Source organism: Anabrus simplex, chromosome 2 (genome assembly GCF_040414725.1).
Source record: "Anabrus simplex isolate iqAnaSimp1 chromosome 2, ASM4041472v1, whole genome shotgun sequence".
Classification (NCBI taxonomy): Eukaryota; Metazoa; Arthropoda; class Insecta; order Orthoptera; family Tettigoniidae; genus Anabrus; species Anabrus simplex.
The window spans coordinates 507,529,379-507,556,378 of record NC_090266.1 but is presented as its reverse complement, the minus strand read 5'-3'; positions in this window follow the sequence as shown (position 1 = coordinate 507,556,378).

Here is a 27,000-nt window from a genome sequence, read left to right as displayed (position 1 = left end):
TGCTCTGTGTTTTCTTATTCATTAATGAATCACCTCCTGCATTTCCTGTGTTTGATTTCGCGTCACCTAATCAAAATCCTGCTCTACCTGCCAATATAATCTAATCTTACCAACTACATCTAACTTGGTCTAAGTATTCATCTTTTATGATTCTGTAAAGCGACTCAAATTTCTAACACTTCACGCTCCGACTCGCAGAATGTCAGTATGAATCTTTCAGATTTCCGCCTCCTCTGGTGAATTCTCCATCCGGAGCTCCAAATGGGGGACTATTTTACTTCCAGAATATTCTATCCGGGAGGAAGCCGTCATTAGATATTAAAAAGGGAGCTGAATATCGTTTGGGTCTAGTTAAGGCTGTAGTTTCCCTTTGCTTTTATCCGTGCAGCAGTGTACATCTAGATAAGCCACGTTAAGTATTGTTACAAGGCGATCCACATGAGTCAGTCATTCAGACTGCCACCCTTATCACTTACGAAAGGTAGTCCCCCCCCCCCCCCACACGCACACATCTTTAGACGAACCATTCGTCAGTCTGGTTACTCGATAGATACCATCCTGATATGGTTGCACCTATGGCTCGGTTACCTGCTTCATTTGGACGCACAAGCCTCCCCGCCTACGGACGGTGAAATAATCCGCAGAAGAGGACATTGTTGCAATGTTCGGGTTCCACACGGCACTTAGCAGTCCTTCCTTGGTGAACGATACAACGGGATGCTGAAGTATTATCACATTTTGTTTGTCACACGGTGTTTTGGCCACACGTTATATTCCTGTCAGATGTAGTTTTGGCCACTTTTTACATTTTTGTTACATGTTATTCCATGATATCAGTATTCATTCAGGCCACTAATTTATTCAGTGTTGTTTAAATTATGGGTAAAGACCTTTATTTTGCAAGTTCTGGACGACGTGGTGGAAAAAATAAACGTAGATCTCGAAAAACCGGGAAAATTCGGAGGTGCGATTAACACAAGGAATTGAGTTATATTTTTACAGTTTCTCTTGACCAACGAAGTATCGTGAAGGAACCATCGGATCTTACAAACTAGGCTCCAGTCTGGGATCGAACGCAAACCAAATAGTGTCTAGAGGCTATGAAAAATCGAACACGAACTTCAAGCGGCTGTTTCATCTGCTGTCCAAACAGAGGTGATCAGAATCCACCTATTTCCCTTTTAAGGTTCTCTAATGCGTTCCAGACTTCTAACACTCCACGCTCCGATTCTCAGAATGCCAGTATTCATCCTCCTGATGTTCGCCCCCTCTCGTGTACTCACCATCCGGAGGTAAATGTTAATCTCTCGAACTGTGGATAATTATCAAACTTATAAAGCTGACGACAGTTCGAGATTATAGGAAAGTAAAGATATATAATTAGACATTAATCTCCGGTGACAGTAGTGCTATATGTAACGAACTTAGACAGTGTCAATAATGCTACATACAGTAGGTTCAAGTTAATCAGAGACAATGTTAAGGCCACCAGTTTTTGACCGGTGACGAAATGTACTGTGACATATTAACCTGGACCCAGACCAAATTGGTTGAGGACTCCATGGAGAATGGACAGGTAGAGACATGGAACTTTCAATAATTATAATAATAATAATAATAATAATAATAATAATAATAATAATAATAATAATAATAATAATAATAATAATAATAATAATAATAATAATAATATTCACGACGAGAGCATTTCGATGGTATTACTGTAAGTGGCTACCAGATTGTGCTTGGAATTTTGTGAGGCCACCTCAGTGTCACAGTCGGATATTCATTGACCTTCTGTTATCAAAACAGTGTTTGGGTTCGATTCCGGCTGCCAGTGTTTAAATGTGAAATTCCCGCGTCATTCGCTTATGACATATTGGAAAATTCCGGCTGACTAATTATTATTATTATTATTATTATTATTATTATTATTATTATTATTATTATTATTATTATTATTATTATTATTATTATTATTATTATTATTATTATTATTATTATTATTATTTCGTGTGGCTATTTCTAGTCGAGTGCAGACCTTGTAAAGCAGACCCTCCGATGAGGGTGGGCGGCATCTGCCATGTGTACGTAACTGCGTGTCATTGTGGTGGAGGATAGTGTTATGTGTGGTGGAACTTTCAATGAACAATATATATTAGTTAAGCTGTTTTCCAGTTATTTGGTAACGAACTAATATCATGTCTTACCAAGTCTCGATCACCGCTGTGTCCTACTGTTCTGCCTAACCAATATTGCTGTAATGTGCTGAGTAAATTATACAGTATATCTCTGAAATGAATTTACTATTCCATCGTTCACAGCATACAAATATTTGCACAATTGAATCCGCTTACTTAAATCAACCATTTTATGATCTGTGTGTGCGCCCATCCCTTTACGCACTCTGTGAGCAGCGATCGATTAAATTGGATAATGCTGAATAATTAATATTCACGACGAGAGCATTTCGATGGTATTACTGTAAGTGGCTACCAGATTGTGCTTGGAATTTTGTGAGGCCACCTCAGTGTCACAGTCGGATATTCATTGACCTTCTGTTATCAAAACAGTGTTTGGGTTCGATTCCGGCTGCCAGTGTTTAAATGTAAAATTCTCGCTTCATTCGCTTATGACATATTGTAAAATTCCGGCTGACTAAATTTTGACACCGCGATAGCTCTTAGAACCTTTAGCAATTAAAAAGTTGTTCAAAAAACACCACTGACTCTATTCCTTTCGCACTGGAGGGAGATCACTCTCTTGGAGGAAACTTCCCAACTGTTTGTATTGAGAGAGAAATGCTTCCTGCCTAGCCCTGCAGTGGTATTCTACTACCCAAAGAAGAGAGATTTCGGGAGAGAATATGAATCTATTGAAGTTTAATTCGTTTTCCGGTCACCAGTTAAAGGCCTGTGAATCTCATTATTCATTAACAACTGCTTTCTGATTAGCACGGCATCATGCGACAGAGGAAACGCTCATTGAAGAGTGAAATTTTTTTTTGTATGCACAGTATAGCAGAGGACTGGAAGTGGAATGTGGATGTTCTCCAGTCAGTCAAGCAGGCAGGCAGGCAGGCAGTGAGTCTCCATAGTCAACACTCACAGTCCGCCCACAACAATCTGGCCGTCGCATATCCTAAACTAACACAATGCTAATAATTCATAGTTCCCATACCACAGCGCTGTAGTGTGTGTTCATTAGCGCTCATCACTTGCTATTGACAGCATTGTTCGTGTTTCAACAAATTTCCTGTCAACGAGCTTTTGGTATGTTGCATGCGGTCGCGTTAGGCTTTCAGTGAGGGATATCGGTTACTCTACAAAACTAGCCAAACAGACGGCTAAATACACCATTGGTGTATCACACTTGAGGCTAAAAACTCATTCCCCCCTATTTGATATTTCTTTCAGCATTTTTAACTTCTGGGGTCCGAATATTCTTCTACAAAATAGTTCCTAATTCTCTTCATGACGAAAATCATTTACTATTAAACCTTATTTCTTTCTTGTAGTTAAGTGCGACATAAAATCTGCAGTTGCACTGCTATAGGCCTATACCCTACGCATAAAATGCAATATTGTAAAAAAAACAGAAATTCTGAGTAAGGAAAACTCTTTTCCTGCAGTCTGAATATACATAAGAGCGAATATAATTATATAACTCCCATTCACATTTTATGCATAATATAAGCCTACTAGTCCGCCTCTGTGGTGTAGTGGTTAGCGTGATTAGCTGCCACCCCCCGAGGTCCGGGTTCGATTCCCGGCTCTGCCACGAAATTAGAAAAGTGGTACGAGGGCTGGAACGGGGTCCACTCAGCCTCGGGAGGTCAACTGAGTAGAGGTGGCTTCGATTCCCACCTCAGCCATCCTGGAAGTGGTCTTCCGTGGTTTCCCACTTCTCCTCCAGGCAAATGCCGGGATGGTACCCAACTTAAGGCCACGGCCGCTTCCTTCCCTCTTCCTTAACTGTCCCATCCAATCTTCCCATCCCTCCACAAGGCCCCTGTTCAGCATAGCAGGTGAGGCCGCCTGGGCGAGTACTGGTCATTCTCCCCAGTTGTATCCCCAGACCCAAAGTCTGGAACTCCAGGACACTGCCCTTGAGGCGGTAGAGGTGGGATCCCTCGCTGAGTCCGAGGGAAAAGCTGACCCTGGAGGGTAAACAGATTAAGATAAGAAGATAAGATAAGCCTACTAGTTGATTTTCATTCTCTGTTCATTTCCAAGCTTTGCTGCCTCTAAACATTAATATTACACTTGTCCAACATGAAATAGTGTTTGCATCTCTCTAACCATTTCCACTCGACATAGCTACTCAGCACTTTTTTTCTGTGTTCCAATTGCACGTCGTCCGTAGCCTTTATTATCACCGAATAGGATTTGTTATTGTGAAAACTCTGTGATTTAGTGAATAGAGCTATCTTACGAGTTAACGCAGAATTATATGTCGCCGTCTTACATGCGAAGAACGTCCTATATTATCGTTGTCTTTCTTGCTAGTGTTTTTTTTTTTTTTTGTTGGTATAATTTGCTTTATATGACACCGTCTTATGGCGACAATTGAATAGGAAAGCACCTTCATTGAAGCACTGCTCCAGCATTTCCTGGTGGAAAAATGGGTATCCATCTTCAAAGCTGCCGACAGTGGTGATCGAGCCCAGAATGCAAGTTGACAGAAACGTCAACTAAACGGCGTAGCCACTCACTAGGTCTTCTAGCGTTTTTACGTTTCACCAACTCGCATAGCTTTTTGGCAACATTAGGGCAGAAGGGTCGTGGTGACAATTAAGGTACAACCCCGGCATTTGTCTGCGTGAATATGGGAGTTCTTGTGCTGTGTATTGTTTCAAGAAGAAGTACAACTTTACAAGTAATGAAAATCATTGCGAATCCGTATTGAAAGTAATCTTATGATAAATGTAAGAAATATACTTTTCTCCACCTATTCAATACAACTCAATATGTTAAAGTTAGAGTTAAATTTTCATTAAAGTAAGAATTGGTATATGTTTCTCCCTTTCGTATGGGGTATCATCAGCCGTTTCATTACCTGAAACCATATCAGGTACCTGGTTAAAATTGACCTAAAATCTACCTAAAATGATCTAAAATATACTCAATTTTGTAGTAGAATTTAGATCAACTTTAACCAGGTACCTGATATGGTTTGAGGTAAGGATACGGCTGCTGATACGCCATAGGAAAGGGCGAAACATGTACCATTTCTTACTTTAGTGAGGATTTAACTGTAACTTTAACAATTGAGTTGTATTGAATAGGTGGAAAAGAAATAAATTTCTTACATTTATCATAAGAAGTACAACTTGTAAACCCATCCCACGTGATTATGGAAATCCACGGAAGGTCATCTTCAAGACCTATATCCAGAAGGAAGAGGTTAACAGTTACACGGCCCTAATTGCGCGGCCAGTTAGCCACTAGAAATTTCCATAACTACTTGTACATATACGACTAAATCAGAATCCTCATTTCTGTTACGTCAATAACAAGGAATATTCTAAGTAGCTTACCGTGCTTTGTCCAGCGACCGAAATATCAACGAGGAGGGACAAAAACTGTCTGCTACTGTAAAACTTGTTCCCACAACGTAGGGCTTCACCCTGAAACGCTCTGAAATTTATCATATAGTTCAGAATTACAGAGTGTATTGTAGTGTACTTATCTGACAGTCACGTGCAAATTCTTATTTTTTAAAATACCACATAAATATGCATTAACTGTTTTATTCACATGCTTGATTTTTTAATGCTGTTGAAATCTGGAATAAGTTGAAGAAAGGATAAGAGCAGAGGGTAGGAAAATCGAGCGGGTTGCTACGTGGTTCATTTCAAATAGTTGTCTCCTTGCATTCGGGAAGAAGTGGATTCGAACTCCACTACTGGCAGACCGGAAATGGCTTTCCGTGTGTTGCCATTTTCATTCCAGGCAAATGCTGGGAATGTATGCTTCTTGTATTTTCCTCGTTAACGACTTGCAGACTTTTGAAGCCTGGCTGGCTGGCAGTGTTTACATTCCCTGTCCGCGGGGTACCAGCATGTCCCCAACTCGAGACACAGCGTTGCCAACTCTCCGTTTTACATAGCTTCTGAGAGTGAGCAGCGAGACTGGACAGAACTGCGTGCAGCTGTGCAACACTGGAGACTTGTCAAGCGAGCGGACCTCAGGACAGGAACGCTTTTGGAAGTACACTAACCGTCTTACTAATAAAAAGTCCTTATACAGTTGTTTAACTCTTGTTTAGTTATACTGTTAATAAACGCTGTATAAGCGTTTTACATTTTTCTTACTAATAAACGAGGTATACGCATTGTATTGCTATACAGCACGTATACACCCGTTCCAAGGCGTAGGAATCTCTTCCTGCAGTTCACTGACGTATTTCGCACGTTCACCGCCTTTATGATCGCTTCTGCTGTTTATCTACGAGCAAAACTTAACGGAAAGTCGCACAGTAGCACCGCATATCGAAAAGGCAGTGGCAACACTAAGTAAAACAGCTGGAAATTGGCTTATACAGATATCAACTTTTCTACAGCTTGCTTGTGTAATGAACGCCAAAAAAAGAAATGGAAAGGCTTAAGAAAAGATCAATAGCTCCTAACTGGGATAGTACGGAAAACGTAACCAATTGTAATTGAATCGGCGAGTTGAAAAGTGTACACATTCCAAAAGCCTTACTTTTCAGGAGAAAGGAAAACCTATTTTGTAGCTAAACGAAAGGTTTGATAAAAAAAGTTCCTATTAGGCATTTATACATAACATTTCTGCGTATTCAACTACAAAGTATGGAAATCATATTACGTACGGTTTTCAAGTTATATCATTTTTTACGTCAAGGAATATGTCCCTTTTTATACTCAAATTTGAGAAAGATCTAAGATCTTTGTAGAGGCAGATAATGTATAATAAACTCGCAATTTCAAAAGTCTATTACACAGTAACACATTATTACATAAACATACGCCCAACCATAACTCCTTTTATAACTTAGTTATTCTTTGTCATTCCGTGAGACAGCTGGAAATTGACTTATATTGATATCAACATTTCTTCAGCTTGCTTGTGTAATGAACACCAAAAAAGAAATGGAAAAGCTAAGAAAAGATCAAAGGCTCCTAGCTGGGGTAGTACGGAAGACGTAAGCAGTTGTTATTGAATCGGCGAGTTGAAAAGTGTACACATTCCAAAATCCTTACTTTTCAGGAGAAAGGAAAAAGTGTTTTGTAGCTTAAAAGAAAGGTTTGATCAAAAAAAGGTTCTATTAGGCATTTACACAACATATTTCTGCGTATTCAACTACAAAGTATGGAAATCATATTACGTATGGTTTTCAAGTTATGCCATTTTTTATCTCGATGAATATGTCCCAGTTTACAGATACTCAAATTTGAGAAAGATCTTTGTAGGGGCAGATAATGTATAATAAACTCGCAATATAAAAAGTCTATTAAGCAGTAACACATTATTACACAAAAATACGCCCAACCATCATTTCTTTTATAGTTATTCATTGTCATTCCGTCTCTTTCAAGTGTTTTACTTTACGAAGATGTCTAGCCTCCATAACCTCTGAATGGTGTATGTCTTCTATGTTTAAAATAGCGTGAAGATCATCAACATTATCGTCCATTCTTGCAATGTATGTTCAATGTTAAATGGATAAGTCGAATATTCCACCACGATTATATTACTGTAGACAATAAATACCACGAAAATAAACTGCTCACTCGTTTCTTTTTCAGCTACTCACTGTTATACAACGCTTATACAATGGTCCTGGTCTGTATAAGCAATTCAATGAATAACTATAACAGATGTATACACAGGAGGCTTATACACGGTTTATTAGTAACGAATTTCACATAAACGGTGAATAAACCCTGTATAAAAGTTATACACCGTTTATTAGTAAGACGGTAAGTGGACTGGCATTGACAAAGCAAGTGCGCTGTTGGTCAAGAGCCATCTGCTGTTGGTCACAACAGAGGTGAATGTAGACAGACCTAAATCTGATTACTGCTAACGTTTGAGTCGCCGATCGTTAACGAGGAAATTGAAAGATCTAAACTTTCTCTATGTACTTTAATGTTTTGGTAGGGGCTTTACGTCGCACCGACACAGATAGGTCTTATGGCAACGATGTGATAGGAAAGACCTAGGAGTTGGAAGGAAGCAGACGTGGCCTCAATTAAGGTACAGCCCCAGCATATGCCTGGTGTGAAAATGGGAAACCACGGAAAGCCATCTTCAGGGCTGTCGATAGTGGGATTCGAACCTACTATCTACCGGATGCAAACTCACAGCCGCGCGCCTCTACGCGCACGGCCAACTCGCCCGGTATGTACTTTAATTAGGAACAACTCTTTCCTATCCCTTACCCATGAGAACTACCTATATCAGTGCGACGAAGTCGGACTCGTTGATTGAACGGTCAGCGTACTGGCCTTCGGTTCAGAGGTTCCCGGGTTCGATTCCCGGCCGGGTCGGGGATTTTAACCGTAATTGGTTAATTCCAATGGAACGGGGGCTGGGTGTATGTGTTGTCTTCATCATCATTTCATCCTCATCATGACGCGCAGGTCGCCTAAGGGAGTCAAATAGAAAGACCTGCACCTGGCGAGCCGAATCCGTTCTGGGATATCCCGGTACTAAAAGCCATACGACATTTCATTTCAGTGCGACGAAAAACGAATAAAATAACTTAGGAAAATAGAAAAAAGCAAAGTCATCCCCGTACAGGCCATGAAGGCCCTTGGAGGGGTGGAAGGTAAAGGCTTCCACTATCCGTAACCTCGGCACTTGATGGGGTAGAGTGGTTAGCTCTACGCCCGGCCGCCTTTGCCCCCAGGAATTAACCTGGTAATCAATTTTTGGTGAAGGCTGAGTGAACCTCAGTGCCATGTGCACCTCCGGAAGTGGAAATCTCGTTTCTTAAATTTTCCGATATCCTGACGGGGATTCGAACCCACATCCTTCCGGGCGAACCGAACACGCTTTTACCGCCTCGGCCAGGCAGCCAACTTAGGACAATGCCGGAAGATATTTTAGGGGAAACTGTTAAAAACAGTATAGTGATCCTGAATAAGGAATCAATTGTCTCCATTAATTCATCTTTATACATATATCCCGCAGGTTATATCCGTCACTGGACGTTCCTTCTCGGAAAGAAGCATTTCTTATGAAGCGGCATGATTCTTGTTGTACATATATTAGTTTCCATCTGTAGACGGAATGTGGAATGAAAGTAGACAACTAAGAATATACCACGAAACGTACGCTCTTCATAATTAAAAAAGATAAGAAAATTTCTTCGTTTCCAGAGCTACGAGAGGATTTCTCCGTTTCCAAGTGTATCCTGGAATACTAAATGAAGTGTCATATATGGAGCGAATTGACCCCTAGACCTGTAAGGTATATGCGCTAATTGGTGTTATTTTCAACGTTTTCATGAAACTTCGGCTCAAATTGTAGGCATTTACGGATGGAAGCGAAACAAAGCGATAGGGAAGAGAGACAATGAAGGAAATGGCTATGTCTTTGACTACGTAAATTTGTTATAGTGTTTTGAGTAACATCAGTCACTTATTAACAGTTTGAAGAGTCCCATTTGATGCTGTCCTCAGTAGAATAAGTTCATACAATACAACAAGTTTATCGTATTTTTAACTTTAGCTTGTTCTTAATAATTGATTGTCCCTCTAATTTGATACAGAGAGTAAATTTTTTTTTGCTAGGGGCTTTACGTCGCACCGACACAGATAGGTCTTATGGCGACGATGGGATAGGAAAGGGCTAGGGGTTGGAAGGAAGCGGCCGTGGCCTTAATTAAGGTACAGCCCCAGCATTTGCCTGATGTGAAAATGGGAAACCACGGAAAACCATTTTCAGGGCTGCCGATAGTGGGATTCGAACCTACTATCTCCCGGATGCAAGCTCACAGCCGCGCGCCTCTACGCGCACGGCCAACACAGAGAGTATAAACCAGAAGAAGAAGTGAGACGACGATGGAAAACAATGTGTAATTAACATACCTTCACTTTGTATCATTATTGAGAGACGTCATAGTGACAGAATTTCGCTCTGATTGGGGATGTCTGCAGGTACCGGTATATCTACAGATACAGATCTCCCACGTCTGAGCGCATTTAATTGCAATCAATTGTACGAGGGTCCGATCTTATAAACTCAAGCACAAACTACATTATTATACCACAATTCGAAGACTTCTTTAATTCCGGTACGACCATGCTCTTCGTGGTTAATATCGTAGCTTATCACCTGAGTGGTCCAGGTTTATCTGTCATTAACTGGTCCTATTGGTGAGAGGTGAGTGGATACTACTGTGGCCTTCGGTCCTCGAGGCCCCGGGTTCGATTCCGAGCCGAGTTGATAGACTTTAATCGTAAACGATTCGGAGACTGGGTGTTTGTTCCGTCCTCAACATTCCCGAAACAATAGCTGATACTGAGACAGGTACGGCAAGCAATCAACTTCGTGAAGGCACTTGGTACGGAATGTGGGCTCTCGTTAAACTCTTGACCATACTGCACGGGCAGAAAGAATTCCAGCACCCTCAGGGGTGATGTCCAATTGTACAATTCTTGCATGATGAATGATTGTAGTTTAACTGATTAAACATTTAAAGGACATTGGATAACGAATGGCTTGGTACAATTTAGTTTATGGTGCCGTGTATAGCAATACACCAAAGAGTATCGTGCGCACCGGAAGACTGAATGTTGTTAACACTACGTATGAGTCAGCCTGAAAGATGGTTACTGACCTCCGTTGTGCTGCTAGAGCCATTTGAGTTAGATCGCATTGGGTGTTTCGCGAGGCGGGATAAACATATCGATGCTTTCCTGTGCACATGTTAGGCATTATGCATCCGTTGTGTGATGATGTGATCAACGGTGGTCAGCTGAACAAGTGCACAATCGTACACCACTTTCGGGATGGCCCCGTAGTACGGACGAAGTCAAGATCGCTGTATTGTTAGGGCATCAGTAGAAAATCGAAACGCATCCACAGCAGAGATCCGAGTGAATTTGGCATCTGGGGTGTGCACACGTACAAGACGTCTACATGGATTGTAACTGTGAACACGTGTGCCTTCTACCCGATTTCCTCTTTCGTCACCGCACCGTCGTGCACGTTTGCTTTGGTGTCGGGCAGGGGTTGCCTGGAGAATGGAATGTCGTTCTGTTGTGTTAAACTATGAGAACAGATTATGGCTTCATGAGAGTAATGGCCGTTTATGTGTGTGACGTCGAACACTGGTGAGCGTCGTCTTCCCATCACGATGAGGCATGCAATAAGTTACAGTTCCCGTACACCCTTGGTGTTTGTGGTTGGTCCGTTAAGCGGTGCCCACTACATCCCGGACATTGTACCACCTGTCCTTCTGTGTCATTCCTGTGACAGGAAGTGATGCAAATGTTACAGAAGGATAATTTACCTCCACGTCCTACTGTTACAACGCGACGTGCTCTTAATTGCGTTCGACAACTGCCCTGGCCAGCACGATATCCAGACCTCTCTCCCACTGAATATGTTTAGGACATGATGGAACGACGTTTTACCCAATCTCTACTGCCAGCTACCGTCTTTGCACAGTTGTGACAGCACGTTTAAGAGGTTCAGAACACTATACCGCAGGTTGATGTTCATCGTCTGTACGATCGTCTGCTTACGAGAATACAAACCTATGTTGCTGCCCGAGCGAGGTACACTGTATATTGGTATGGTACTAAACACTTTCAATGCTTGGCTGCTTGCTTAGGTCTGTATTCTTGACCATGTAATTTCATCAAGGACTTAAACAGTCACGGTATTTTTTTTTTCGCTTGCCAAATTACAAATAACAATTTAGTTATAACCAAGGGAAGAAGTTGTATTACATGATACGAGAAAGTATTTCTTAAACAATCCAATGCTGAACACTCCTTGGAAATGTAAAAATCGGTGTCATTACGTCATCTTAGAAGCTTAGATGATTGTAAACAACAGTCCCGTCCAATTTCGTGAAACTGAAGCTGATTTACTTCTTTCATTACTGAACTTTAGATGACAGAACCTTTCTTGTTAGAGTTCTAAGCTGGAATATTACCGCATATCGTTTTTTCTTTTGTTGCATTAGACCCTCCGTAAATGATTGGATAGTCAGACCATGCAAATGCTGTGTTAGGACCAAGACCACTATCTTTCCTCTCCTAGCCTGGTATCATTCAAACATCATCAGAATCTTCTTCTTCTTCTTTTTCATATTATTATTATTATTATTATTATTATTATTATTGTTACCGTGTTTTAGCGGTAGGTAGAGGTGAAAGAAGGTGCGGGTGTGAACGGGTCTCAAGCTACGAAAGTAAAATTAATTTAAAATTTTACAAGGTTATATTTTCTTTTCAAAATAAGGAGATAACAAGCATGGCAGGTACAAAGTAGCAAGTCAAAAGGGTAGTTACAATATTTACAGTATTTGGGCTTCGCGCCCTGACTTCACAATGCTTGGGCAATCAGCTCAGTTTTACCCCAAACACAAGTTTCAACAGAGGGGCAGAAAACCCCATTCATGCCTAGGAGCCCTTGCTCCAAATTACACTGAAAAGCCTCCACGAGGCATACAACACTCAATTTTCAAAAAGAGCCACTCGCTCTCAACTTTAAGCCTCTCAAAGGCCACACCAAACTCCACCTTCAAGTCGTCCTCACTGGACATAGACACAGGGGTAAAATACCCAACCTACTGAGGTCTATTGAATGAAAAGGGGTAATTACATGACCTCCAAAATAACAATTTGAGAGGAGGCGATCTGCACTCCTAATACACTTTGTTTTTAAAACCTACTTGGCACTAGGCCATTAATGCAAGGGCTAATCCCATACTACAGAGGTGACTTCAGAAATGAACAATTTACATTATATTAACGAAGAATAGGTTGAGAAAAATAAGTTCACCTCAAAACATTATGATTGGGAGCTCGAGAGGGTTAAGCACTCTCTATCCCAATACGTAGTTTAAAGATAGAATAGATACCAGTTTCTTTACATTTTTAAGGAAGGTTACATAATGGAAAAACTTCGGACCCGCCCCGAGAGTTAAACTGCTGAGCAAGCAAGAAAATAAGTAATTAATCGGCCATTACCTGGATGTTGACCGCTGCCGAAGAAAGAGGCGCTTCCCGCCCCCTGCTATGTACTTTACACACTGAAAGATGGAACAGAAGTGGCCCAGAGACCCTAAAATCAGCAGTTTATATACTCTCGCGGAAGGTTCTAGGCATTAGGGGAATGAGAACACCCGCCCACAATCACTTTATTGGAGAAAAAAGAGAAACCCCTACACAAGATGAAGAAGAAACACATTATTGGTGGAAAATTAATTTCAGAAATTCGGGATTGGCTAGTTTTAAAACAAGGGGAAAGAAAGGGGTAATATTGCCAACTTAACCAATGACTGAAAGAAATTTAACAAAGAACAAACTTTTGAAATAAAATTTTCTCCAAAGAACAGTTCTTTTTCTTCGCACTAGGGTGCACTATTGTAGTTCTTCAGTAGTGTCCTCTAGAAGAGAAAGTTCACACTTCTTACTTCAAGCAAAACAAAAACACATCAAAAATGACACAGTTCTAAAACTCCAAAATTTACAGGTAGTGACATCTTCTGAGAAAGTAGAAAATTAATACCGTCAATCAAGTTCAGATTTCCTCCAGCAGAGGAGTTTCAACTGGCGCACCTTTTGAATTAGCGGCGTGGAGGTGTACCGCCCGGTACAGACCTCACCCCCCCCCCCAAAAGTTCCTCCAGGGGTGACACATGAAATTTGTTTGAAAACAAGGTCCAAGTTTTGATGTAGATATGGAGATTAATTGCCAAAAAATTTATAAGACTCTCTTAATGTGGTTTGATTCAGTTTCAAAATTTTGTTGTTGCAGGTGAAGTAAAGTCTTTATGCTTGTAGAAGTTGAATTCAGAAGATAAACTTTAGTTTTTAAAGTTGAGAAAAAACATTTCTAAGTCCACCAGGTATTGCGGAAAATTCCAAGAGAAGGTAATAATGTCGAACTGGAATGTCCATGAAGTTGATGTAGACTAAGTTGAATGGCCAGATCGGCCGTTGCCGCTTGCGTCCAGGAGAGGCCGCTCGGACCCCTCAAGTACCCTGAGATACCGCTCGCCCGCACTATGAGGGGAGCAGTGGTGTTGAAACACGCCGCGCCCGCGGTGAACATATACAGGCTGCGGGCAAGTAGCAGGTCGTGCGCCGCACATCAGCCTTGGCCGGGAGGAGAGCTCCGGCTCGCCGTGCACATGTCGTCCTCGCTGGGGTCGAGGGGGCCCTTCCTCAAGCCCAGTCGTGGCACGGCGCCACGCGGCTGCGGGGGCACTGAAACATTAAAACTAGGCGGCAGAATTGTTGGACCATCATCATTTGAGGGCACAGGCTTGGTGGAGAGGTTGAGGGGCCAGCGGCGTGCAGATATCCATGGCATTTAATATGAGCAAGCCACAGTGTGTATAGCAGGAGACGGGAGCGTGGTAATGGCCGTGGTAAGGACAGAATGGCAGTTTAACGGTGCGGGGAGAGTTTACAAAAATGCTTAAATATAGAAAATATTATAGAAGGGGCAGAATGCCTTAAAAGAGAAACTCAAAAAAAATATAACCTTCATATTCCTTTCACGATTATATGAAGCAAGTTGACACAAAATTTACACTGGTTTCACCTATGACAGGTGAACCCTAAATATCCTCTCGGTGGCTGGATTATTTAATAACAACGTAACCGGCGTAAGAAAATCGAGAATGATACAAGGCCAATGAAATCTGGGGGCAAGCTTGCCCGCGGGAACAAAATTCTTGACCATAACTTGGTCACCTACTTTCAAAGGGGTGGGTCTCCGTCCACGATCATACCTTTCCCTAACCTTTTCATGAGACACTTTAAGATTGGCTTTAGCCTTCTTCCAAAGATCTTTAATGATGTCCGGATCTATTGTCTCGGGTAGAATGTCACTCAGAGACCAGAGATTAGAGAGCGGCGTGTTGGGAACAAACTTGAACATCAAAGAGGCTGGAGTAAATTTATGTGATTCATGAACCGCCGAATTCAAAGCAAAAGCTAACCAATGCAAGGACGTGTCCCACCTGGAATGATCTTCATGATGATAGGCAATAAGCGCGGACCTGAGATTACGGTTAACCCGTTCAGCCAGCGATGGTTGAGGGTAATAAGCAGAAGTAGTTACATGAGAGATGGACAAGTCGAAACAGAATTTACGAAAAAGATTAGATGTGAATGCCTTAGCATTATCAGACACAACATATTGGCACGGACCCAAAGAGGCAAAAATAGAATTTAAGCAAGTAATGGTAGACTGAGCGGTAGACAGCTTAGTCGGAAATAACCAGGAAAATCTAGTAAAGCCATCTACGCATACAAAGATAAACTTGTTAGCATTTCCCTTAGACTGGGGGAAGGGTCCTACATAATCAATATACAGACGTTCCATGGGGCGCGACGCTTGATGAGAAGACAAAAGGCCTACCTTGGTGGACATGGTTGGTTTACTGAGCAAACAGGGTTTGCAAGCCTTCACTAGTTCACGGATTTCACCGTCCATACCTTTCCAGATGAACATTTCACGAATCTTCTCACGAGTTTTAAAGATTCCCAGATGCCCTCCTAATGGGGTCTCATGATAATACTTGAAGATCATAGGTACAAGAACAGCTGGAACGACAACTTTCATCATCTTATCATGCCTCGAGGGGCAACATAGAACACCATTCCTCAGAACATAAGGGACGACATGTTCCCCAGAAGAAAGGGATTCCATTATCGGAGCCAGCGTCGGATCATCACGTTGGTATTTCTCGATATCCCTAAAGAGCATGGGAGCATCAGTTAAGATGGCATTAACATCAGATAGTATGGACTCGGGAGGTGATGAACTGTCGACCGGTTCATGGGTCTCGATGTCATTGGAAAACATACGGCTGAGTCCATCCGCAACAACATTTTCGGTACCTCTGATATGCCTGACATCGAATTGGAAGGCAGAAATACGGATGGCCCAACGGGCTATACGACCAGTACGACGCGGCCTACCTAAGACCCAGCTTAAGGCTTGATTATCTGTCTCCAGGTCGAATTTGACATGTTCCAGATAGAGACGGAACTTCTCTAAGGCAAATAAGACTGCCAACCCTTCGAGCTCATAGATAGAATACTTGGCTTCTTGAGCCGATAGAGTCCTAGATGCATAGGCGATGGGTCGCCTCCCTAGTTCAGTCTCTTGAAGAAGGACTGCAGCTACTGCTGACGACGACGCGTCGGTTTGGACGATGAATTTCTTCGAGAAATCAGGCATAGCAAGTACAGGGGCATTACATAGAGCTAATTTAAGATCTTCAAAAGCGGCTTGTTGAGAAGGTCTCCACTCGAATTTGATGCCTTTCCTACGAAGAAGGTTTAAGGGCGCCGCTCTATTAGCGAAATTAGGAATAAACTTCCTGAAGAAATTCACCATACCAATGAACCTGGCGATACCTTTAATGTCCTTGGGAGGTTTAAAATCACGGATGGCCTGTGTTCTAGAATGATCGACTGCTACACCATCAGGTGACACAATATGCCCTAGGAATGACATAGAGGGCTTAGCAAAGGCAACCTTGGACAACTTGACAGTTAACCCAGCCTTACGAAGGCGATCGAGGACTTCTCGCAGATGATCTAGATGTTCTTCAAAAGTCTCTGAAAATACGACGACATCATCCAAGTAGTGATATAAGTACTCAAATTTGATGTCGGAGAAGACCCTATCTAGTAGCCTAGTGAGTGCAGCTGCTCCCGTGGGGAGCCCGAAAGGCACGCGGTTGTATTCGTATAAGTTCCAGTCCGTGGCAAACGCTGTAAGGTGTTTAGACTCTTCGGCAAGGGGAATTTGATTATAGGCTTGATTCAAGTCCAAGATAGTAAAGAACTTGGCCTTACGAAACCATGAAAAACAAGAATGAAGGTCAGGAAGGGGCACAGATTGCAACACCACCTTCCGATTGACAGCCCTATAATCAATGACAGGCCTGAAGCCTCCTTGGGGTTTCGGGACTAGAAAAATAGGCGAAGAATACGCTGACTTAGAGGGCCTAATAATACCATCCTTCAACATCTGATCGATAATTTCCTTCAGAGCCTTCATTTTAGGTGGAGATAGCCTATAAGGTGGAAAACGGACAGGAATCGAATCCGTGACCTCAATTTTGTATTCAATAAGGTCAGTAACACCAAGAGTATCAGAGAACACCTCTGGAAATGACTGACATAATTTACGAATACTATCAGCCTGCTCCTCAGGTAGATGTCTAAGGTCTAACAACATCTCATCCTGGGTAGGCGAAATAGATGAACATGACACAGAATTACACTTTAACAAGGGAATTTTACATTTGGACGCAAATTTGAATGTGCACGACTTACTCAGAAGATCGACCACAAGACCAGTGTGAGAAATGAAGTCCGCTCCCAGTATGATGGGGCAAGACAAGTGCTTAGCTACAAACAGTTTGGTTTTCCATGTAAATTTAAAAATACGAATTTTGACCAGTACGGAACCTAGAATTTCTAATGGAGATGAATTAGCCGAAACATATTGAACAGGAGATGAGACATAGTCAGGTAGTTTACAAACAGATTTAAATTTTGAATACCATTGGTCCGAAATAATTGAACAAACACTACCTGAATCTAAGAGAGCTGTTACAGGTTCATTATTTAACTCAATCTTAAGAAAAGGAACCGGTGCGGGGGTATCTGCCGCAATCCTAAGACATTCTTTAGGGCATTCAAAGGATGAATTTGAAGACTGCTCGTTCCCTGAATTTACAACCTGTTTACCAGGGGCTGAGTCTCGGGAAGATGGATTAGTCGACTCAGCCGAAGCCACTAGTCACTTTTTATTATTGGCATAGGTGGAATTTGCACCAGAAGTTGAGCAGGAGGGGGTGCTATTTGAGTTTGGGCAATTCTTGGCGATATGTGAGAAAGCCCCACATTTAAAACAGCCTTGTGATGAACCAGCCCCATTCCTTGTCCCACTCGACTTGATCAGTGGACACTTATTGCGCAGGTGGTCAGGCGACCCACAAGCATAACATTTACGGGGTGTGACTGGTCGGCGAGGTGGAGGCCGAGTATTACTAAAAGAAGGCGGGGGTTCTTTCGCTACACGCAATGAATCGGCGTATCTAACTCCTTCCGCTGAGACGGCCAATGCTTCAAGTTCAGAGAAGGTTTGCGGGCACGCCGCGAAACACAAATATGATCTATAAGATGGTGAAATACCTTCCACAATGGCTTGTACAATCTGATCCTCAGGGAAGTGAAGAGCAAACACCCTAGTATAAAACTTAATGTCCTGTATGAAATCAGCCAAGTTTTCATCCAAACGCTGTACACGATAATAGTACTTCTGAATCAGAGATGACCTCGCGCGGGCGGGAATAAAATTTGCAAGCAAGTGTGCATGAAAATCTTCAATAGATGACTGTTCAGCTATGGCTCTTACTATTTTGTCAGAGAGAAGACCAATTGCATAAGGATAGATAATTTGCAAAATTTGACATGGAGAAAGAGAAAACACAAGGTCATGATCCTGAAATTCAACTAGAAATCTTAAAAATGAAATTACTTCACTGGTGGTATTAACGGAAAACTTAGAGATACCTCTGAGCAACATTGCCAATGGATGAGGCAAGCTGCTAAACCCGGGTGACATAGTCGGTAAAGGTTTAAGTGGCAAAGAAGTTAATTCAGAACGTACATTAGTCAATGAGTTACGACGTTCAGACTCGTTGTCTAATGGGGCAGAGATAGTTTGAGCAGCAACGGTTATCCTATTGACTTCTCCCTTAGGAGGCTCTTCCTCGCTCCCAGCATTCATCGTGGCGGGTTGATCAGTTTTGGGAGGAACTTCCCCAGTTAACAATTGAGTAACCTTGCTAGATAATTCAGACATATTTTCAAGCAGCGTACTAGCTTCCTTCTTCTGAACGTCATTCAACTTTAGAGACAACAGATCGTTAACTCTATTTGAAAAATGAAACAGCCTAGCTTGCACACGCTTAATTTGATTAGGAGACGGATCATTTTCATCAAAAAAACTAACTACAGAAGCTAGCCCAGTAATATTCTCCGTGATCGTGGAAAGAGAGTCGTCAATTTCTTTCTCTCCCAAATTGGGGATGGAAATGGGCAAATCTAGGGATTCTCTAAGCTTGTTTGTGTCTACTGCAACCGTGCCTCCAGATTGTACATTTCTGATAGTTAACTCATAGATCAACTCCTCCTTGCGCAAATAGTTAAGATGAAGAACATCGCGAGGGCCAGGCATGGTGACAGAACAATTTTGAAAACCTCAAAAATTCCAGCAACTGAGAAAATGGTTAGAGTTCGGAACAGAACAATATTTAGCCGTCAAAAGGGGCTAAAATGAGACCCATCCAACCACGCTCTGCTACCACTTGTTACCGTGTTTTAGCGGTAGGTAGAGGTGAAAGAAGGTGCGGGTGTGAACGGGTCTCAAGCTACGAAAGTAAAATTAATTTAAAATTTTACAAGGTTATATTTCCTTTTCAAAATAAGGAGATAACAAGCATGGCAGGTACAAAGTAGCAAGTCAAAAGGGTAGTTACAATATTTACAGTATTTGGGCTTCGCGCCCTGACTTCACAATGCTTGGGCAATCAGCTCAGTTTTACCCCAAACACAAGTTTCAACAGAGGGGCAGAAAACCCCATTCATGCCTAGGAGCCCTTGCTCCAAATTACACTGAAAAGCCTCCACGAGGCATACAACACTCAATTTTCAAAAAGAGCCACTCGCTCTCAACTTTAAGCCTCTCAAAGGCCACACCAAACTCCACCTTCAAGTCGTCCTCACTGGACATAGACAAAGGGGTAAAATACCCAACCTACTGAGGTCTATTGAATGAAAAGGGGTAATTACATGACCTCCAAAATAACAATTTGAGAGGAGGCGATCTGCACTCCTAATACACTTTGTTTTTAAAACCTACTTGGCACTAGGCCATTAATGGAAGGGCTAATCCCATACTACAGAGGTGACTTCAGAAAAGAACAATTTACATTATATTAACGAAGAATAGGTTGAGAAAAATAAGTTCACCTCAAAACATTATGATTGGGAGCTCGAGAGGGTTAAGCACTCTCTATCCCAATACGTAGTTTAAAGATAGAATAGATACCAGTTTCTTTACATTTTTAAGGAAGGTTACATAATGGAAAACTTCGGACCCGCCCCGAGAGTTAAACTGCTGAGCAAGCAAGAAAATAAATAATTAATCGGCCATTACCTGGATGTTGACCGCTGCCGAAGAAAGAGGCGCTTCCCGCCCCCTGCTATGTACTTTACACACTGAAAGATGGAACAGAAGTGGCCCAGAGACCCTAAAATCAGCAGTTTATATACTCTCGCGGAAGGTTCTAGGCGTTAGGGGAATGAGAACACCCGCCCACAATCACTTTATTGGAGAAAAAAGAGAAACCCCTACACAAGATGAAGAAGAAACACATTATTGGTGGAAAATTAATTTCAGAAATTCGGGATTGGCTAGTTTTAAAACAAGGGGAAAGAAAGGGGTAATATTGCCAACTTAACCAATGACTGAAAAAATTTAACAAAGAACAAACTTTTGAAATAAAATTTTCTCCAAAGAACAGTTCTTTTTCTTCGCACTAGGGTGCACTATTGTAGTTCTTCAGTAGTGTCCTCTAGAAGAGAAAGTTCACACTTCTTACTTCAAGCAAAACAAAAACACATCAAAAATGACACAGTTCTAAAACTCCAAAATTTACAGGTAGTGACATCTTCTGAGAAAGTAGAAAATTAATACCGTCAATCAAGTTCAGATTTCCTCCAGCAGAGGAGTTTCAACTGGCGCACCTTTTGAATTAGCGGCGGGGAGGTGTACCGCCCGGTACAGACCTCCCCCCCCCAAAAGTTCCTCCAGGGGTGACACATGAAATTTGTTTGAAAACAAGGTCCAAGTTTTGATGTAGATATGGAGATTAATTGCCAAAAAATTTATAAGACTCTCTTAATGTGGTTTGATTCAGTTTCAAAATTTTGTTGTTGCAGGTGAAGTAAAGTCTTTATGCTTGTAGAAGTTGAATTCAGAAGATAAACTTTAGTTTTTAAAGTTGAGAAAAAACATTTCTAAGTCCACCAGGTATTGCGGAAAATTCCAAGAGAAGGTAATAATGTCGAACTGGAATGTCCATGAAGTTGATGTAGACTAAGTTGAATGGCCAGATCGGCCGTTGCCGCTTGCGTCCAGGAGAGGCCGCTCGGACCCCTCAAGTACCCTGAGATACCGCTCGCCCGCACTATGAGGGGAGCAGTGGTGTTGAAACACGCCGCGCCCGCGGTGAACATATACAGGCTGCGGGCAAGTAGCAGGTCGTGCGCCGCACATCAGCCTTGGCCGGGAGGAGAGCTCCGGCTCGCCGTGCACATGTCGTCCTCGCTGGGGTCGAGGGGGCCCTTCCTCAAGCCCAGTCGTGGCACGGCGCCACGCGGCTGCGGGGGCACTGAAACATTAAAACTAGGCGGCAGAATTGTTGGACCATCATCATTTGAGGGCACAGGCTTGGTGGAGAGGTTGAGGGGCCAGCGGCGTGCAGATATCCATGGCATTTAATATGAGCAAGCCACAGTGTGTATAGCAGGAGACGGGAGCGTGGTAATGGCCGTGGTAAGGACAGAATGGTAGTTTAACGGTGTGGGGAGAGATTACAAACATGCTTAAATATAGAAAATATTATAGAAGGGGCAGAATGCCTTAAAAGAGAAACTCAAAAAAAAATATAACCTTCATATTCCTTTCACGATTATATGAAGCAAGTTGACACAAAATTTACACTGGTTTCACCTGTGACAGGTGAACCCTAAATATCCTCTCGGTGGCTGGATTACTTAATAACAACGTAACCGGCGTAAGAAAATCGAGAATGATACAAGGCCCATGAAATCTGGGGGCAAGCTTGCCCGCGGGAACAAAATTCTTGACCATAACTTGGTCACCTACTTTCAAAGGGGTGGGTCTCCGTCCACGATCATACCTTTCCCTAACCTTTTCATGAGACACTTTAAGATTGGCTTTAGCCTTCTTCCAAAGATCTTTAATGATGTCCGGATCTATTGTCTCGGGTAGAATGTCACTCAGAGACCAGAGATTAGAGAGCGGCGTGTTGGGAACAAACTTGAACTTCAAAGAGGCTGGAGTAAATTTATGTGATTCATGAACCGCCGAATTCAAAGCAAAAGCTAACCAATGCAAGGACGTGTCCCACCTGGAATGATCTTCATGATGATAGGCAATAAGCGCGGACCTGAGATTACGGTTAACCCGTTCAGCCAGCGATGGTTGAGGGTAATAAGCAGAAGTAGTTACATGAGAGATGGACAAGTCGAAACAGAATTTACGACAAAGATTAGATGTGAATGCCTTAGCATTATCAGACACAACATATTGGCACGGACCAAAAGAGGCAAAAATAGAATTTAAGCAAGTAATGGTAGACTGAGCGGTAGACAGCTTAGTCGGAAATAACCAGGAAAATCTAGTAAAGCCATCTACGCATACAAAGATAAACTTGTTAGCATTTCCCTTAGACTGGGGGAAGGGTCCTACATAATCAATATACAGGCGTTCCATGGGGCGCGACGCTTGATGAGAAGACAAAAGGCCTACCTTGGTGGACATGGTTGGTTTACTGAGCAAACAGGGTTTGCAAGCCTTCACTAGTTCACGGATTTCACCGTCCATACCTTTCCAGATGAACATTTCACGAATCTTCTCACGAGTTTTAAAGATTCCCAGATGCCCTCCTAATGGGGTCTCATGATAATACTTGAAGATCATAGGTACAAGAACAGCTGGAACGACAACTTTCATCATCTTATCATGCCTCGAGGGGCAACATAGAACACCATTCCTCAGAACATAAGGGACGACATGTTCCCCAGAAGAAAGGGATTCCATTATCGGAGCCAGCGTCGGATCATCACGTTGGTATTTCTCGATATCCCTAAAGAGCATGGGAGCATCAGTTAAGATGGCATTAACATCAGATAGTATGGACTCGGGAGGTGATGAACTGTCGACCGGTTCATGGGTCTCGATGTCATTGGAAAACATACGGCTGAGTCCATCAGCAACAACATTTTCGGTACCTCTGATATGCCTGACATCGAATTGGAAGGCAGAAATACGGATGGCCCAACGGGCTATACGACCAGTACGACGCGGCCTACCTAAGACCCAGCTTAAGGCTTGATTATCTGTCTCCATGTCGAATTTGACATGTTCCAGATAGAGACGGAACTTCTCTAAGGCAAATAAGACTGCCAACCCTTCGAGCTCATAGATAGAATACTTGGCTTCTTGAGCCGATAGAGTCCTAGATGCATAGGCGATGGGTCGCCTCCCTAGTTCAGTCTCTTGAAGAAGGACTGCAGCTACTGCTGACGACGACGCGTCGGTTTGGACGATGAATTTCTTCGAGAAATCAGGCATAGCAAGTACAGGGGCATTACATAGAGCTAATTTAAGATCTTCAAAAGCGGCTTGTTGAGAAGGTCTCCACTCGAATTTGATGCCTTTCCTACGAAGAAGGTTTAAGGGCGCCGCTCTATTAGCGAAATTAGGAATAAACTTCCTGAAGAAATTCACCATACCAATGAACCTGGCGATACCTTTAATGTCCTTGGGAGGTTTAAAATCACGGATGGCCTGTGTTCTAGAATGATCGACTGCTACACCATCAGGTGACACAATATGCCCTAGGAATGACATAGAGGGCTTAGCAAAGGCAACCTTGGACAACTTGACAGTTAACCCAGCCTTACGAAGGCGATCGAGGACTTCTCGCAGATGATCTAGATGTTCTTCAAAAGTCTCTGAAAATACGACGACATCATCCAAGTAGTGATATAAGTACTCAAATTTGATGTCGGAGAAGACCCTATCTAGTAGCCTAGTGAGTGCAGCTGCTCCCGTGGGGAGCCCGAAAGGCACGCGGTTGTATTCGTATAAGTTCCAGTCCGTGGCAAACGCTGTAAGGTGTTTAGACTCTTCGGCAAGGGGAATTTGATTATAGGCTTGATTCAAGTCCAAGATAGTAAAGAACTTGGCCTTACGAAACCATGAAAAACAAGAATGAAGGTCAGGAAGGGGCACAGATTGCAACACCACCTTCCGATTGACAGCCCTATAATCAATGACAGGCCTGAAGCCTCCTTGGGGTTTCGGGACTAGAAAAATAGGCGAAGAATACGCTGACTTAGAGGGCCTAATAATACCATCCTTCAACATCTGATCGATAATTTCTTTCAGAGCCTTCATTTTAGGTGGAGATAGCCTATAAGGTGGAAAACGGACAGGAATCGAATCCGTGACCTCAATTTTGTATTCAATAAGGTCAGTAACACCAAGAGTATCAGAGACACGTCTGGAAATGACTGACATAATTTACGAATACTATCAGCCTGCTCCTCAGGTAGATGTCTAAGGTCTAACAACATCTCATCCTGGGTAGGCGAAATAGATGAACATGACACAGAATTACACTTTAACAAGGGAATTTTACATTTGGACGCAAATTTGAATGTGCACGACTTACTCAGAAGATCGACCACAAGACCAGTGTGAGAAATGAAGTCCGCTCCCAGTATGATGGGGCAAGACAAGTGCTTAGCTACAAACAGTTTGGTTTTCCATGTAAATTTAAAAATACGAATTTTGACCAGTACGGAACCTAGAATTTCTAATGGAGATGAATTAGCCGAAACATATTGAACAGGAGATGAGACATAGTCAGGTAGTTTACAAACAGATTTAAATTTTGAATACCATTGGTCCGAAATAATTGAACAAACACTACCTGAATCTAAGAGAGCTGTTACAGGTTCATTATTTAACTCAATCTTAAGAAAAGGAACCGGTGCGGGGGTATCTGCCGCAATCCTAAGACATTCTTTAGGGCATTCAAAGGATGAATTTGAAGACTGCTCGTTCCCTGAATTTACAACCTGTTTACCAGGGGCTGAGTCTCGGGAAGATGGATTAGTCGACTCAGCCGAAGCCACTAGTCACTTTTTATTATTGGCATAGGTGGAATTTGCACCAGAAGTTGAGCAGGAGGGGGTGCTATTTGAGTTTGGGCAATTCTTGGCGATATGTGAGAAAGCCCCACATTTAAAACAGCCTTGTGATGAACCAGCCCCATTCCTTGTCCCACTCGACTTGATCAGTGGACACTTATTGCGCAGGTGGTCAGGCGACCCACAAGCATAACATTTACGGGGTGTGACTGGTCGGCGAGGTGGAGGCCGAGTATTACTAAAAGAAGGCGGGGGTTCTTTCGCTACACGCAATGAATCGGCGTATCTAACTCCTTCCGCTGAGACGGCCAATGCTTCAAGTTCAGAGAAGGTTTGCGGGCACGCCGCGAAACACAAATATGATCTATAAGATGGTGAAATACCTTCCACAATGGCTTGTACAATCTGATCCTCAGGGAAGTGAAGAGCAAACACCCTAGTATAAAACTTAATGTCCTGTATGAAATCAGCCAAGTTTTCATCCAAACGCTGTACACGATAATAGTACTTCTGAATCAGAGATGACCTCGCGCGGGCGGGAATAAAATTTGCAAGCAAGTGTGCATGAAAATCTTCAATAGATGACTGTTCAGCTATGGCTCTTACTATTTTGTCAGAGAGAAGACCAATTGCATAAGGATAGATAATTTGCAAAATTTGACATGGAGAAAGAGAAAACACAAGGGCATGATCCTGAAATTCAACTAGAAATCTTAAAAATGAAATTACTTCACTGGTGGTATTAACGGAAAACTTAGAGATACCTCTGAGCAACATTGCCAATGGATGAGGCAAGCTGCTAAACCCGGGTGACATAGTCGGTAAAGGTTTAAGTGGCAAGGAAGTTAATTCAGAACGTACATTAGTCAATGAGTTACGACGTTCAGACTCGTTGTCTAATGGGGCAGAGATAGTTTGAGCAGCAACGGTTATCCTATTGACTTCTCCCTTAGGAGGCTCTTCCTCGCTCCCAGCATTCATCGTGGCGGGTTGATCAGTTTTGGGAGGAACTTCCCCAGTTAACAATTGAGTAACCTTGCTAGATAATTCAGACATATTTTCAAGCAGCGTACTAGCTTCCTTCTTCTGAACGTCATTCAACTTTAGAGACAACAGATCGTTAACTCTATTTGAAAAATGAAACAGCCTAGCTTGCACACGCTTAATTTGATTAGGAGACGGATCATTTTCATCAAAAAAACTAACTACAGAAGCTAGCCCAGTAATATTCTCCGTGATCGTGGAAAGAGAGTCGTCAATTTCTTTCTCTCCCAAATTGGGGATGGAAATGGGCAAATCTAGGGATTCTCTAAGCTTGTTTGTGTCTACTGCAACCGTGCCTCCAGATTGTACATTTCTGATAGTTAACTCATAGATCAACTCCTCCTTGCGCAAATAGTTAAGATGAAGAACATCGCGAGGGCCAGGCATGGTGACAGAACAATTTTGAAAACCTCAAAAATTCCAGCAACTGAGAAAATGGTTAGAGTTCGGAACAGAACAATATTTAGCCGTCAAAAGGGGCTAAAATGAGACCCATTCAACCACGCTCTGCTACCACTTGTTACCGTGTTTTAGCGGTAGGTAGAGGTGAAAGAAGGTGCGGGTGTGAACGGGTCTCAAGCTACGAAAGTAAAATTAATTTAAAATTTTACAAGGTTATATTTTCTTTTCAAAATAAGGAGATAACAAGCATGGCAGGTACAAAGTAGCAAGTCAAAAGGGTAGTTACAATATTTACAGTATTTGGGCTTCGCGCCCTGACTTCACAATGCTTGGGCAAT